Raw genomic sequence first — 15,663 nt, forward strand, 5'->3', positions numbered from 1 at the left:
TTGGGTTAAACTAATTAATTTTACTTTGTTGGAACAGCAGCTACGCTAATGATGTCTCTATTTGTTTCTCTGTTTTGTGGATTTACACAAGCTCCAGTCTGGATCCAGAACACCTGAGAAGAGATGATGCTGACCCCTCAGAGGACCCCAGATGATGCTAACCTTGAATCAACAAACAGAACTAACAAATATTGCTACAAGTGTGATTGCATCATAAAATAATCGCTGTAGTGTTCATCGTCTGGTTGACTACATCTTGTATAATTTTTTTCTGAAAATTCCTGTCATATGAACATAAACTGACAGTCACCACTGATAAGCTACTACTAAATATTGTAGAAACCTAATTTTCTGTAAAGTTGCTTTGCAATGATTTGTATCGTAAAAAGCGGTTTACAAATAAACTTACTGATAGTACTGATTAACACAGATTTCGTTTAATTAAAAAATGAGTAATCCATGTTATATACAGAATCTATGGTTATAAATGATAACATCTGTTTTATTTAGAGAGTGTAACATAAGTTGGGCCTTATTGTACATCTGCTGTGTACAAATATCTGATATAAGTCTTTAAGATGTAAGTTTTCTGAATTATAAACATCTTAAACACATTTCCTAAATGTGGCACACTATATATATATATATATATATATATATATATATATATATATATATATATATATATATATATATATATATATATATATATAAACCAACATTTTGAATGAACCATTTTTGCACCACAAAATCCATAAACCTTCTGGATCTGGAGAAAAACACAGCAAGCAAATCCTGTTTTCCATATGTCCTTTATAAATGCTCTGTAAACACAATGAGACACATCTAGGACCAGAGGAACAGAGAGAAAAAGACAAAGAATACAGGTAAACAGGTAAAAAAAGGTAGGTGTTTTCAGGCCCATCTGCAGAGACTCCTGGATTAAGGGGCCAGCAGTGGCTACACACACGTCTCTGATCTTGGCTTCACAAGAGTGGAGAGACTGGTGGATGCTTGTTATAGACACTCCTTACTGAGAGACACCTGGACATACACACACGTAGATGAGTTCTCTGTGTTTATGTGTTTAGAGAATAAACAACACACACACATACACACAATGACCCTCACTCCATTTGAGAGGCTGCACATATAAACAGTTTGATTAATCATAGAACAAGATGAAAGCAAGTTTTCGGAGAGGGGATGAGTGTGGATCAGCCTGTTAGACATATTGCTTTACATAAATCTCATTGAAATGGACAACACTCAACATGTCCATCAGTGACTCACAGCTACCCAAATCATACGCCCCCCCATCCCGCTTTGATCCCAGCCGCTCACAATCCTCTCCGTTCCCTTGGAGAATCATTTGTCAACCAAGGAAATGCAGGGTTACCAATGGGTCATTTGGGGCACATGCCCTGGCACATCATCCCCCTCCAAAAAAATTTTTGGCCACCAGCTCCAACAAAAGCAGACATCTGAAGTACTGATGTACTGATATTAAAACTCTAGCAGAGTTAAGCAATTACTTCCATGCCATGGCCAATAACAGACTTCAAAGAAAGAAGCAGGCAAAACACTCTTCTGCATAACCTGCACTAAACAATGCAACGAGAGCGAAGTTAGTGGCAAAAGCTTCTTTCTGTTATCCCTCTTTCTCCAAGGTTCCAGCATATGAGAATCTTTCGTTGTTTGCCCACGATGCTACACATGATTTGTTAGATGATTTGTTGTATGTGCATAAAGTTATTTCCTGTCCAGTAACAGCAAGCAACAAGCCAAACATATCTTCAAACATCCTCTTATTTATTTATTTATTTGACAAAGACACACTCCTATTACAGTTAGACTAGCAACAGATCAATTTCGTTGTCCTCACCACCTGAATCAGCTGTTTGGTACATTTGTAGCTGTCAATCAAAATAACACATGTATGAGATATTCAGCCCTGTGAAATACTATTCGTATCACTAACCCATTACAAATGCATGAGATGATCCTGGGCTTTAGAGTAAATTAAATTATGCTGTAATCAACAGAAGTATGCTTTCTGTAGGCAGGATTTGTATATACAGTACATAAGATATTGGACATTTCACACAAACTCACTCTAATTGGATATTTATTTTGCTCAGAATTTCAACTTTTAAATTAAAGGCTCAGTTTGCAATAATAATAATAATAATAATAATAATAATAATAATAATAATAATAATAATAATAATTTACTTGAACTTTGCACAATAAAATATTTCTTCACAGATTAACAGTAAATTAAGGTGGTTTAAAAACTTTAAAACATTAATTAAATTAATATATCTATTTAATATATATTATTTAATTTATTATTGTTAAACAAGTCTTTGCAGAGTATTCTAAAAATGTTCTACATGCTAAACTATACAGCTGTGAAGGCTTCGGTTCTTGGTGGGCTTTGAGGAAGGGTGTACGTTTCATTGTATACTAACGGTTTTTAACTCTTGGCACCAAAATGTCTGAAGAGTTTAATAAAAGCCCCCTTGCAGCAATTACAGGTGTGATCAACACCCCGGCTCCTTAATCTCAATCAATGCTGCTGTGCTCTAATTGTTCCAGAGGCTCTTACAGGTGCAAATCTATTGGCTTTGACAGAACTATATCCCCGACATATTCCTGCACCCCGCAGGCAGGATTCAAGAGTTTTTATCCTTTACCTGCACTTTTCTCTCAACGTTGTGCCTTCGGAATAGATTCCAGGTTATTGAACACGGACAGAGATTTGAGAATTAATAAAACACAAGAGAAAAACCATAGCCTTTCAATTTCATCGCTCCACTGGTTTATAATTCATGAGATGTTACCAAAATGTGGCAACATCAGAAAGAGATGGACATGGGGCGGCATCGGACTCTGATCCAACTATACATGCTGGAAAAATATGGTTCCAGTTACATAAAGTTATCCACCTAAGAGCTTCTTTTTTGTGTTTGCTGGCCTTTTTTAATCTAAGTTGTAAAGTGCTTATGAAAGTTTTATGTGCTGCCATCCTCCTGTCTTAGAGGAGACTTTGAAGTGTATCCTCTACCTGACTTATATGTATTTTTCATTGTATCCTAAACCCTGACTTTTACAGATACTTTTCCATTATATCATCTCAATGTTTCCTGCCCTCTGTTGCAACCATTTATCACCCCAAAAAATAAATAAATGTTACTCTGTTTTTCTGTCACAGTCAGTATATTTATATAATAGTGTATGAAAAAGCATATATATAAAAATATAGATGAAAAAGCATAATCTATAAATGTACATGTACAAAACAATCCCAAAATATTAAAACAGCAGCTCTTATTCCAGGCTGTTGAAAATTCAGCTTTGCCATCACAGGAATAAATGGCATATTAAGCTATATTAAAACAGAAATCAGTTCTTTGAAGTTGTAAGGATATTTCACAGTATTGCTGTTCTTACTGCATTTATCGAATAAATGCAGCCTTGGTGAGCATAAGACCCTTCCTTCAAAAACAAACAAACAAAAATCTAACTGAACCCAAATATAACTCTTCAAATCAGTCTCTACCAAACAAACTGGCCTACAATGCAACAGTCTTACTTCCAATAATCGGTATGGGCACCAGCACAGTGGCCATTGATTAAAGCCATGCAGTCTGTAGATGTGCCACTGTGCGATGCAATAAAACATGTTTATGGCCTACTGCTGCCTGCCTTCCTTTTCCTCTTTTCAGCGCTGTGACAAAGTGCACTTAGCCTAGACAGAGTGTTAATCTTCTGCTCAGGGGACTACGATCAGGTAGGGCCAGGCTCTTTAAACTCATTGTGACTACCATAGATCTTTGTCTCTCTACCCGTTGCGAGCAGTTTGGTTACACAGAGCCAGAAATTAGCCTAGACAGGATCAAATGGCCATGACTGGGACCCCTGCTACCTGATCTAACAGTCTCTCTGGAGGAAACGGGCGCCTCTCGCTCAATAACAGGTTTCTCAAATGCGTAGGAAGACTGTGAGTTCTGATCAGCGTGCCTCTGTGATGTTTTGCTTTGTTGTTCTTGCTTTTATGTCTACAAAATTCATCCTTGTCTTCATCACCTTCACAGCACACAGTTTAAGACAAAGTCAACAACATTCCGAAAGAATCCGGTGACGAAAGAGCCTTTGAAGCCATTGTTGGCCGAGCAGAGCTGTGCTCTGGAATCCCTAGAGGTCACCTTTGAGCAAGTAGCCTCCTCAAATCCTATTGGTGCGTCTCCAGCTCTTTGGTGCTCCATTTATTTGCATTGCAGCGAGGCACAGGTGTTGCTTTTAGATTACGCCGAGTGTCTGTTGGCGCAGAGAAATGGTGTAATCAGGTTAGCTGAATAAAGAGACATGGTTCTCCTTTATTCAGCGGTACAGCTATTGCAAAGATTCAGTCACACTTTTCCCCCATGACCAGGTCAGATGAAGTGTCATCTCTGGCAAAAACAAACCGAAGGTAAATGGCTACAAGCCTCCACACATGCGGCTCAGGTCTGAGCGGCCAGTCTCCCAACGGCCACACTCACATTTGGCTGGTATTATGGAGCATCTGCCGTCGACTCCAAATTCATTTAGCAGTTTCCCTCAGTGACCATCAGCACTGTGTCTGGGTTTGTTATAGTCCTCCAAACACACAAGCACAATGCCTGCTGGATCTTACTCTATTGAAAATTGCTTTAAAAACTCCTTAAAACCAGCATGAGGTTTCAGTACAGTGTATTCAAGTCTGACTGTGCATATATCAGAAGCAACTTACTGGAGTCAATTTGAGTTCCACAGAAGAAAAAAGTCATACAGTTTTGGGTAAATTACTTTTTTTGTTCTGTCTATGAGACCAATCTTTAAAGGTGCCATATGCAAAAATTGAGGTAAAAATATCCATAACATGACCTACACGCATCAAAAGAATGAGAAGAAATAAGGGCGATGATGTCATTAAAAAATGTCAAGTTATAGTGCTGCAGAGATATCAACCTTAATTAGCATTAGCATTACTAGCCCCGGCCCGACAGGTGTCGTAATACCAGACTCGGCCATGGGAGGCGGTATGCGGGCAACATAACCACCAGCCAACCTGCAATACACGAATAACTCGCACGGCTTGTGGGCATGCCTAAACCTGATGTCAATCATGTGGAAAGTACAGCCCAGTACTTCATTTCAGTTCAGGGAAGAGAGAGAAAGGATGTCTCAAGGCCTTCGCAAGAGACCACCACCAGCTACAGGGAAACAACCGCGCTCGGAATCACAAATCAAATCCGATAAGAAAAGGAGCCGAACCAGAATAAACATCGGCACTGCTTTTAATCACTGGAGACAACCGATGGACCTGAAAGAAATGAGGTTCGACTCCGAATTTGCAACATTTCTTTTGGATTGGTAAGTTAGATGCTGTTAGTATTTCGCTAGAAGTTTGTTTTATATGTTTGTGTATTTGTTTTCGGGAAGTTATAACATAGAAATGTATCAAAGGCTGTTCGATAAACGTGCTAATGTTAGCGATGGCTAACCGTAGCTGGGTTTGATAATTAGCTAGCTATAACTTAACGTTACCCATTTTATTATATCATAACTAACCTGCTCTGTCTAGTCTGTTGGTCTCCGTGTCCTCTTTGCTTCGTGGTTTTTCTGTGCGTGAAAAAATTGATGTGTGGCGTGAAAGCGTGTGAAAAGAGTCAATTCCGTGTGTCTCACGGTGAATGCTTGAGAGTTGGCACATTAGTTCCCAAGCAGAATAAAGGGCAGGTTGATTATTGCTGTTTAGCGTTTGTATTAATCTATGATGTTTCCCTGTTTGCGTACAGGGACATAAAAAATAAATTAAAAGTGATACGTGGACCAAGGTGTCTGAGATTGTTCATTTTAAGTAAAGGATCCTAATATTTCGTCCACAACAATATTTAATGAGGTTAATTTATAACTCCTTGTGGTTAGTCTGCACGAGATCAACAAGCTTGTTTGCTTTGCGGCCGCTTTAAATACAAAATAAGCATAGTCTACGTTAGAGCGTCTGAGTGCTCACAAATCTTTCTGCAGCGTCGTGAGCAGAGCGGCAAGAACGATTTTTAACGCTCTAGACGCCGGCGGTGTGAACGCACAGTTAGGCTTCGGCTATGGCTGTAGTGTTTTTGTGAAAGTGGGGGCGGAGCATAGAAACTATGCCGTTTCTCGTTTGTTACTCTAGAGTAGACCAATTCACTTTATTGAGGCATACTGCCCCCATCTGGTATGGAATGTGGAGTATGACTTGATTTTTTTTTGCCAAACATTACAGATGGCACCTTTAAAAATCTTTGACTAGCCATTATGTAGTTCGTCATTTTTCTAAAGGCTTAATATTCAGACATGTTCTTTGATGACTATATCAGCTGCAAACTACTCTCCTCAAAGACAAAAGGTGGAAAAGTAAGGAATCAGGCAATATGCTAGAAATTAAATTATCTTAATTAAGTTACTGCTTTCTTATCTCACTTAGCTTAGCAGCTCATCCTTGGTATTAGTACACCATATGCTTCCACATAGATTTTCCTCAAGTACTCAAAATGACAAATCTTTGTTATCTTCAGGATACCAAGTTAAATTCTCCCAGTAAAGACTAGGCTAATCCGTGTACTAAAGGATTCCTGATGCTAGCTACTGTGCTAATCCCAGAGATACGAGATGATCTCTATCCTGAAGTGGTCATTCTATATTCCCTGCAAGGAACTAACCTCTTCTCTATTGGCTACTTTGAAGGGAAATAGTTCACGGTAGGAACAAGGTGTAAAAAAAAAAATAATGTTGTTTTTATTTGAAAACTCCAATCAAATAACTGTGTATGAATAGCCAAAGAACAACATGGAGGTGACATGCTGTTACTACAGTAGTTCCCTCCAGAATTCTACCCACCAGAATGGGCACTGCCTGAGGTCTGCCTACAGAGATGATGAAAATCTATTTTGTACTGTATATGTGCACCTGAGTCCTCTGCTGCAAATGGCCTGCAGATTAGAGACTTCTTTGCTTTGTCTGTGGTAAAGAGTGTGTGAGAAAAGCAGCAGGGCACCTGGGTACAGATGTTCATGGCTTCAGCTGTTCTCTAAAAATAAAAAAAATAAAACTCCTAGACTTATTAAGTGTGTAATGTGTGTGTGTGTCTATATATATATATATATATATATATATATATATATATATATATATAGAGAGAGAGAGAGAGAGAGAGAGAGAGAGAGAGAGAGAGAGAGAGAGAGAGAGAGAGAGAGCTGCAATATTGCCGCAATGTATAGATTATTTTGAAGAATGTTTAAAACTGCTAATTTAATATGATAATTAAAAATAAGGTTGCGCTGAAATGAAAAAGCATTGAAAGAAACAACAATATGGTTTAGCTGCAAGGTTTGTTTGGTTGTTGGACTGATCGAAAAGAGAAGGAATGCATTCTTTGTTCAACAGCTGCGTTAGCTCTGAACCCAATCAGAGACCCTGTCAGTTAAGACTAAACAAGGCATTGATTTTAGTCAAACAAGTCCAAACCTCAAAACCTCATCCTGGGAATGTTAGTTCAAGTTAAGTTATAAATATACATCTAAAAAAAAACTGTAAATAATTCTACAGATTGGCCACGGCTAGAATGTTTGCCATTCTACTTCTTTTAATTTTAATGTATTTGTTATATCTCTTTCAGAATTAATTAAAAATGTACCTGTTCTCAGCTCTGCCTTCATCCATTCAACAACCTTGATTAGAACCAAGACCCCCCCTATACTTTTCTTTCTTTTTGGTAATTTTTCATTTGGATGTACGTTATGATACAGAAAAGATCGGTCACTACTTCTGTGACACTGCAAATAAATAAATAAATATTGAATAATTATAATAAATATAAACAAATGATTGTCATAAAGCATTTGTATTATAAAGTATGGCCAGCTGTCTATTTTGACTGAATCTTCTAGCCCACACTTAGGATTCCCAACGGAAGTTCTTGCTTGCTGCACTAAAGTAGGAGAGTAGAGCCGTGCACACAGAGACCTGGGGAAGGTCAGCTGGAGGGTACCTGACAATGTCTTTATCCCCAGAGGAGTTTCTGCAGACTGAGATGAGATGGGCCCATCTCTACACTACATGCTTCCAAAAAATGAGTTGCAGTCCTCTGGGAATACCTGTCATAAACAGTGGGAGAGAACAGGGCCATATTCTTCAGACCAGTTCAACCAAATCCCCCAAATCTACAAATGTATAAACAACAACAACAAAAAAGTAAAGCCTGGAGAAAAAACACATGGTCAAAGAGGGCTCTATAGGAGCAGGCTAGAAATAATAATAATAATAATAATAATAAAAAATGATTAAACAAATAGGCTTTTGCCCTTATATTTTAATGGATTCTGTTTTAATTCAAACTCCTCCACAGTAGAGCAAAGAAAAGAAGAAGTGCAATTACACACCTGGAGAACTCCCAGCCTCCGATCTGTAATCATCAAGACTCCCATTAAATGCTGTGTGACACATGAAGAATTTCAATGAAGAAAATCTGCTCTGGAGAAATGCAGATGCTATATTTCAAGAAATTATACATTTGGGATGTTATCAGAGATGTGCGCTGCTCCTCTGCTAATGCAGTTATTTCAAAGGTTCAAAAAAACATTGTATTCTCCATAGATTTTTTTTTTAAGAACAGCAACACCTCCAAGAATGTTCTTTGTTAATATAATGATAGCCTCAAGAACATACACCCAGCTGGATCTTAGTGTATACTACACCCACTCAACACTCAGCGGCAACTGTGGGCTCAACAGAGCCGCATGTCAATCCTCTGTCACATTAAACACCACCTTGGTGGGTTCATGAAACAAACCCTGACAGCTGTGTCTTAATTATCAAGGCCTTTTCTCTCTCCTTCTCTCTTTCATTTTCATTCTTTTCAGGTTGTGACATCTCAGTGTGATTTTTAGGTGAATGGGTGAGGGACATACGCTGCCGCACATCTGAAGGAGAGAGTCGAAGGTGAAGAAAGCTTGTGTACACACACCAGCTTGTTTTGCTTGAGTATTGGTGCTTTGGATGTGTCTGCTTTCATTTTCAAAAAACAATAGGCCCATTCATAATCACCTCTGCGGTTTTCTTCTGAAAGCAGCAGACCTCTTGGCCAAGAACGTTGTGGCGGCTTTATTCTCTCCCGTTTGATATAGTGGAGCTATTTCTAGAACTTTTCTAATCATCAAAACACACAAAAGTTCTCCACTCTGGAACTCCTCGGAATAACAACGTTAGAGCACATTAAATGTGGGGTGGGTAAAATGAAGCCATTGCTTTATATTTATTAATATCTGTTTAGACTTAATTAATTGGTTAGCGTCCGACTACATCTGCATTTAAACACTTACAGACCCAAGGGCACTTCATATTAAGATTATCGTTAATGATATTGTCATTTACAATGTTTTGAAATCATAAAAAAAAATAAAAAAAATAATGAACTATTGAGAAAGGTGACAAATTGTCACAAAAAAAATTATATAGTTAATATCAAAATGCAAAAATTCTCAAATTCTGAGGTCCATGGGATAGATATATGGATCTTTTTAACACACACAGGTTTGTTTTTGTGAATTGTGGGGACATTCCATAGGCGTAATGCTTTTTATACTGTACGAACCATATTTTCTATTGCCCTACACCTAAACCTAGACCTCACAGGAAATTGTGCACATTTTTACTTTCTCAAAAAAAAAAAAAAAAAAAAAAAAAATTAACAATAATAATTCTGTATGATTTAATAGCTTTTTGAAAAAACGGGGACATGGGGTAATGTCCTCATAAGTCACCCTCTCCTTGTAATTCCTATGTCATACCCATGTCATTATACAAATTTGTGTCCTGAGATGTCACAAAAACTTGCACGCCCAAACACACTCCATCTCCATGGACCCCATTCACCATTAACCAACTTACATGAATTAAAACTGGTAAGTTAAATTGAATCCGATTCAGTTTGGTGAGGCTTTTAGAGTGGTCTCGGTTATTGATTTTGATTTTAGCAAAAGCTTGGATGAGAAAATCGTAAGACTCAGACCACAATGAACAAAAAGAATGAAAGTAGTCACAGTGTGGTCACACTTGCAGAACCACATTGAGCTGAATTACATAGTTGAAATCTATGTGAATGCCGCTCAGACAGAGCTTCACATGCGAAGAGACATGCACAAATAAACAGCTCAAAATAATGGAGCTATAATGAAATTCAATAAGCAGAATCTGGACTGTGCTGTATGGTGCAACTGGAAGAAAGTATGTCTGAGATAGTGATAGCGGAGCAGAGGAGGGGATACAGTAAGGTACCAAACATTAAAAAAAACATAAATACATATTGTCAAATATTTGTTTAACCAGTGTTATATTATTTTCTATTATATGTACAGTTCTATTTAAGTTCTATTTAAGAATCAGAATCAGAATTAGCTTTATTGCCAGGTATATTGCAACAGAATGACAGTGACAAGACAGGACACAGATAATAATAAGAATAACATAAAAACATGCAAAATAGACCATTTACAAAAAAAAAAAATATATATATATATATATAATATAGACAATTATGATGTAGAGGTACAATGTGTGAAAATTTTAAATGTAAACGTGTGGTGTTAAATAGGTAATGAATATAGTGTTATGTGTTCCAAGATTATAGTTAAGTCTTCATGAGATGGATTTCCTGAGGGAAGAAACTATTTCTGTGTCTGGACGTTCTGGTGCTCAGAGCTTTGTAGCGTCAACAAGATGGCAACAATTCAAAGAGGGAGTGTGCTGGATGTGAGGGGTCCAGAGTGATTTTTCTGGTCCTTTTGCTCACTCTGGATTAGTACAGTTTTTGGAGGGAAGGGAGGGTGGTACCAATGATTCCCTCAGCAGTCCAGACTATCCTCTGTATTCTTCTGAGGTCAGATTTGGTAGCTGAATTAAAACAGACAGTTATAGAAGTGCAGAGGACAGATTCAATGATGGCAGAGTAGAACTGTTTCAGCAGCTCCTTTTGCAGGTTGAACTTCCTCAGCTGGCAAAGGAAGTACAACCTCTGCTGGGTCTTTTTCACAGTGGAGTCTATGTGATTGTCCCACTTCAAGTCCTGGGAGATGGTGGTGCCCAGGAAACTGAATGGCTCCACTGCAGTCACAGTGCTGTTCATGATGGTGGAGCAGGGGGGGGGGGGTTCTCCTGAAGTCCATGACTATCTCTACAGTTTTGACCATGTTTATCTCCAGGTTGTTAACACTGCACCAGACAGCCAGCTCTTTAACCTCCTTTTTTTTATAAGCAGACTCGTCACCATTCTGAATGAGGCCGATGAGTGTGGTATCATCTGCAAACTTCGGGAGCTTGACAGTGAGTCTTTAAATGTGCAGTCGTTGGTGTAGAGGGAGAAGAGCAGTGGGGAGAGGACACAACTTTGGGGGGCACCAGAGCTGATAGTACAGGTGTTGGGTGAGAGTTTTACCAGCCTTACTAGCTGCTGCCTGTCTGTCAGGAAGCTGGTGATCCACTGGCAGATGGAGATGGGCACAGAGAGCTGAGTTAGTTTGGGCAGGAGGAGGTTTGGGATGATAGTGTTAAAAGCCAAGCTGAAGTCCACAAACAGGATCCTCACATAAGTCCCTAGTCTGTTTAGAAGCTGCAGGATGTAATGCAGTCCCATGTTGACTGTGTCATCACGAGACCTGTTTGCTCTGTAGGCAAACTGCAGGAGGTCCAGTAAGGGTCCATTGATGTCCTTCAGATAACTCAAATCTAGACTTACAAATGACTTTATGTCCACAGAGGTTGGAGGTGTGAATGGTGTTTTTTTTAAAACCTGAAATAAAACGTATTCAGATCCTCTGCCAGTTATTGATATATTTCAGTCCTTTCCAAACTGAAGCAGGATCACTGGAAAATAATTGGTTCTTTTGCTTTCCAGTATAATTCCTCTTCACAATTGATCTCCTTTTTAAGTGTGTATTTTGCCTGTTTATACAATAATCTATCCCCATTTCTGCGAGCATCTTCTTTGGCCTGATGGAGCTGTCTGAGTTTTGCAGTGAACTATGGTTTATCATTGTTGTAGGTTAAATAAGTCCTGGTAGGAATGCACATATCTTCACAGAAACTGATATGTATCATACTGAAGATGTTACAGAGTCTGTGAGCTCATCCAGATCAGTGGCAGCAGCTTCAAAAGCACTCCAATCACTCCATCTGAGGGTTGTTTCCCCTAAAATTATGATTAAAAACCATGCTGTGTGTTGTAAATAACAATGCTTTACACTTTTAAATAATTGTGTAAGTAGTAAAACAACACAAATGGGACAAAAATGCATTTTAAGCTTAGAAAGATTTTTTGTCTTCCCCTCCCTTGCCTTACAGTGCTTTGGTCCAAATGCCTGCTTTGCTCTTTTACATCACCTACACACACACAAGTCCGGTGAGAGAGATGTCAATAGTTTGGGAACTCCAGTAAGTAAGGCTGTCGGCTACTTTATTCACTTTAAAATCGGATGAAGTTTTTATTTTATCTTTAATAAATGATGGCAATGTATTTTTCGACGAGTCCGCAATGTTCGTAATAATAACATTAGCTGCTTGATGGAAAGGGTTGCCAAGTGTTCACAACAAAACCTGGCTGTATAAATTGCTACTCAAAAGTTGCCCAAGCTAGAGTGGGGTCCTCCAGTAAAAATTGCATTTCGGGGGCTAAAATAAACATCATTGGTGTCGCTTCAACCCACGATGTGAACTGTTGTTGTATGTTTTTGGTAACTAGGATTTACACAAGCTCCAGTCTGGATCCAGAACACCCGAGAAGAGATGATGCTGACCCTCAGAGGACCTCAGAGGATGCTAACCCTGAATTAACAACAGAACTAACAAATATTGCTACAAGTGTGACTGCATCATATAACAATTATTAATTAATAATATTGATAATGTTCATCGTCTAGCTGACTACGTCTTGTATTATTTTTTTCTAAAAATCCTGTTACACGTGCACAAACTGACATTCACCACCATAAGCTACTCCTAATTATTGTAGAAACATACATTTCTGTAAAGTTGCTTTGTAACGATTCGTATTGTAAAAAGCGCTATACAAATAAACTTGAATTGAACCGTGTTGTTGTTCTGTGTCTGTGATCTGATCAGCTAGCTTTTGTAAAGCTGAGCTCACGTGTGCCTGCGGAGGAATGTAAACACTCACGATAAGGAACGATCAAATCTGCCGCTGCGAATAGAACAACTTGCAGTTAATAAAGAGCGCTTCTAGATCAGGACAGCACATCTTCTTTAACACTGTTACATCTGTACACCACCTTAAATTGATGTAAAAACATGCCCAGCTCAACCTTTTACTCACCACTACAGTATTTTTTATACTATCCTTAATACCCCCTCATGCATGGAGTCATATTTCAGCTCTATATTCTGGAGAGTGTTTAATGAATTCCTAATGGTCTCTGATTTACATCATGGACTGCATAGTTTCCTGTTTTTCTTCTATTTATATTCTACCCCTTTTCTTGGAGAATGCTTCATGAGACATGGCTGGGGTGCAAAGCTTGATACTTACCTCCAAAAAATGAGTCCTTCACAACACAGCCCTTGGCATGTCCGTTTTCTCTGCCCATGATAAGAGCTCTCAGCCCGGGGTGCACCTGTAGGCCTGTCTGTGAACTGCATCCCTTGCATAAGATTCGGTTTAGGCTATTTGCATGAGATCTAGACATGTAAGATCAACCTGGCTTCTGTTTGGGTCCTTTTGTTGAAATCCAACGTAATTTGCACGGCGGGGAAAAACATCTTGCTGGGATAAAAGGGCTAATAATTAATTATTCATATGGTTATAAATGCAAGAGCATGGGATAATGGCCTATATGTAATAAAACACTATAATAATGTTTTAAGAATATTTTATAGTCCATTATACATGCCGGAAACAGATGATACATTTCAGAATTATAGCAGCACATGAATTAATTTTTTTCCATCTGTCCCAGCTCTTTGTAATCATTGCAAAAAATATATACTTTACAAAACCTTAATTAGAATATAATTGTTTTTGGGTCTAAATGAGCACAAGTGAATTGGAATTTGCTGAATCGTACCCAGATTTATTAGTTTTCCTATTTTATTCTCTGCTCTTTTGACACAGCGACTCACTATACGCAGAGAATGTAATCTTGCGTGAAAATGACTATTATGATTGTGTCAAAACAGTCATTTTTTCAGCCTCGCTTTCACAAGATTGCAAGTTAATGCATCAGACTCGAAAACAGTGAGCCGATGGAAAAGACAGCGAAATGAACATGAGCTAAAATAGCACCCAGGGGAGACGTTTGTTCGCCTCTGTTCTGCTGCCACAGAAAACAGGGTACATTAACGAACTTGGCCATTTCCAAAAAGAAGGGGAGAGGGAAGAGGAAGCTGCTTGAGATTCTGGAAGAGTCGCCCCTGCCATCAGCTCCATCTTTCCTCCGCTCTTCTCCGCCTGGCCAACCTGTGCCTTGAACACAAAGAGCATTATGCATGAGCCCCAGAAGGTCTGTGAACATGCTTCATCCTGCCACCCCTCTGCCCAACCTTCACACAATGTCACAGTTGCCCCTTAAAAAAAGATTTGTTATCCTCTACCATTCTCATCATAGCGAAGCAATTTACTGGTTTAACTCAGACTCTCGGTTCATTTGTCATGCTGAATGATCTATATGACAAAATAAATAATATGTGCTTTATGTAATTAACCTTACTGTGACACTAGCATGGTATCAGTAACAGAAAATAATAGAAAAAAGTAAAGAAAATACTATTACCTTTGTATTATTATTAATAATATAAATTACAAAACTCATTCTGTATGATTTATAAGCGTTTTTAAAAATGGGGACATGGGTTATGTCCTCATAAGTCACCCTCTCCTTGTAATACCTGTGACATACCCATGTCATTATACACAGTTATATGTATATGTCTGATATGTCACAAAAACAAGAGCAAACACACACACACACACACACACACACACTAGAAAACAAGTTGTATTTTCATTATACAAGCCCGATAGACCATATTTAAATAATGTATTCAAAAGTACAAACCCAATTTCAAAAGAGTTGGGACACTGTACAAATTGTGAGTAAAAAAGGAATGGAATAATTTACAAATCTCATAAATGTATATTTTATTCACAATATAATATAGATAACATATCAAATGTTGAAAGTGAGCCATTTTGAAATGTCATGCCAAATATTTGCTCATTTTGGATTTCCTGAGAGCTACACAATCCAAAAAAATTGGGACAGGTAGCAAAAAGAGGTCAGAAAAGTTACACTTACATATAAGGAAAAGCTGGAGGACCAATTTGCAACTTATTAGGTAATCTGGCAACATGATTAGGTATAAAAAGAGCCTCTCAGGGTGGCAGTGTCTCTCAGAAGTCAAGATGGGCAGAGGATCACCAATTCTCCCAATGCTGTGGTGGAAAATAGTGGAGCAAAATCAGAAAGGAGTTTCTCAGAGAAAAACTGCTAAGAGTTTGAAGTTATCATCATCTACAGTGCATATTATCATCCAAAGATTTAGAGAATCTGGGACAATCTCTGTGCATAAGAGTCAAGGCCGGAAAAC

This window comes from Carassius gibelio, chromosome A11, assembly GCF_023724105.1.
Source record: "Carassius gibelio isolate Cgi1373 ecotype wild population from Czech Republic chromosome A11, carGib1.2-hapl.c, whole genome shotgun sequence".
Taxonomy (NCBI): domain Eukaryota; kingdom Metazoa; phylum Chordata; class Actinopteri; order Cypriniformes; family Cyprinidae; genus Carassius; species Carassius gibelio.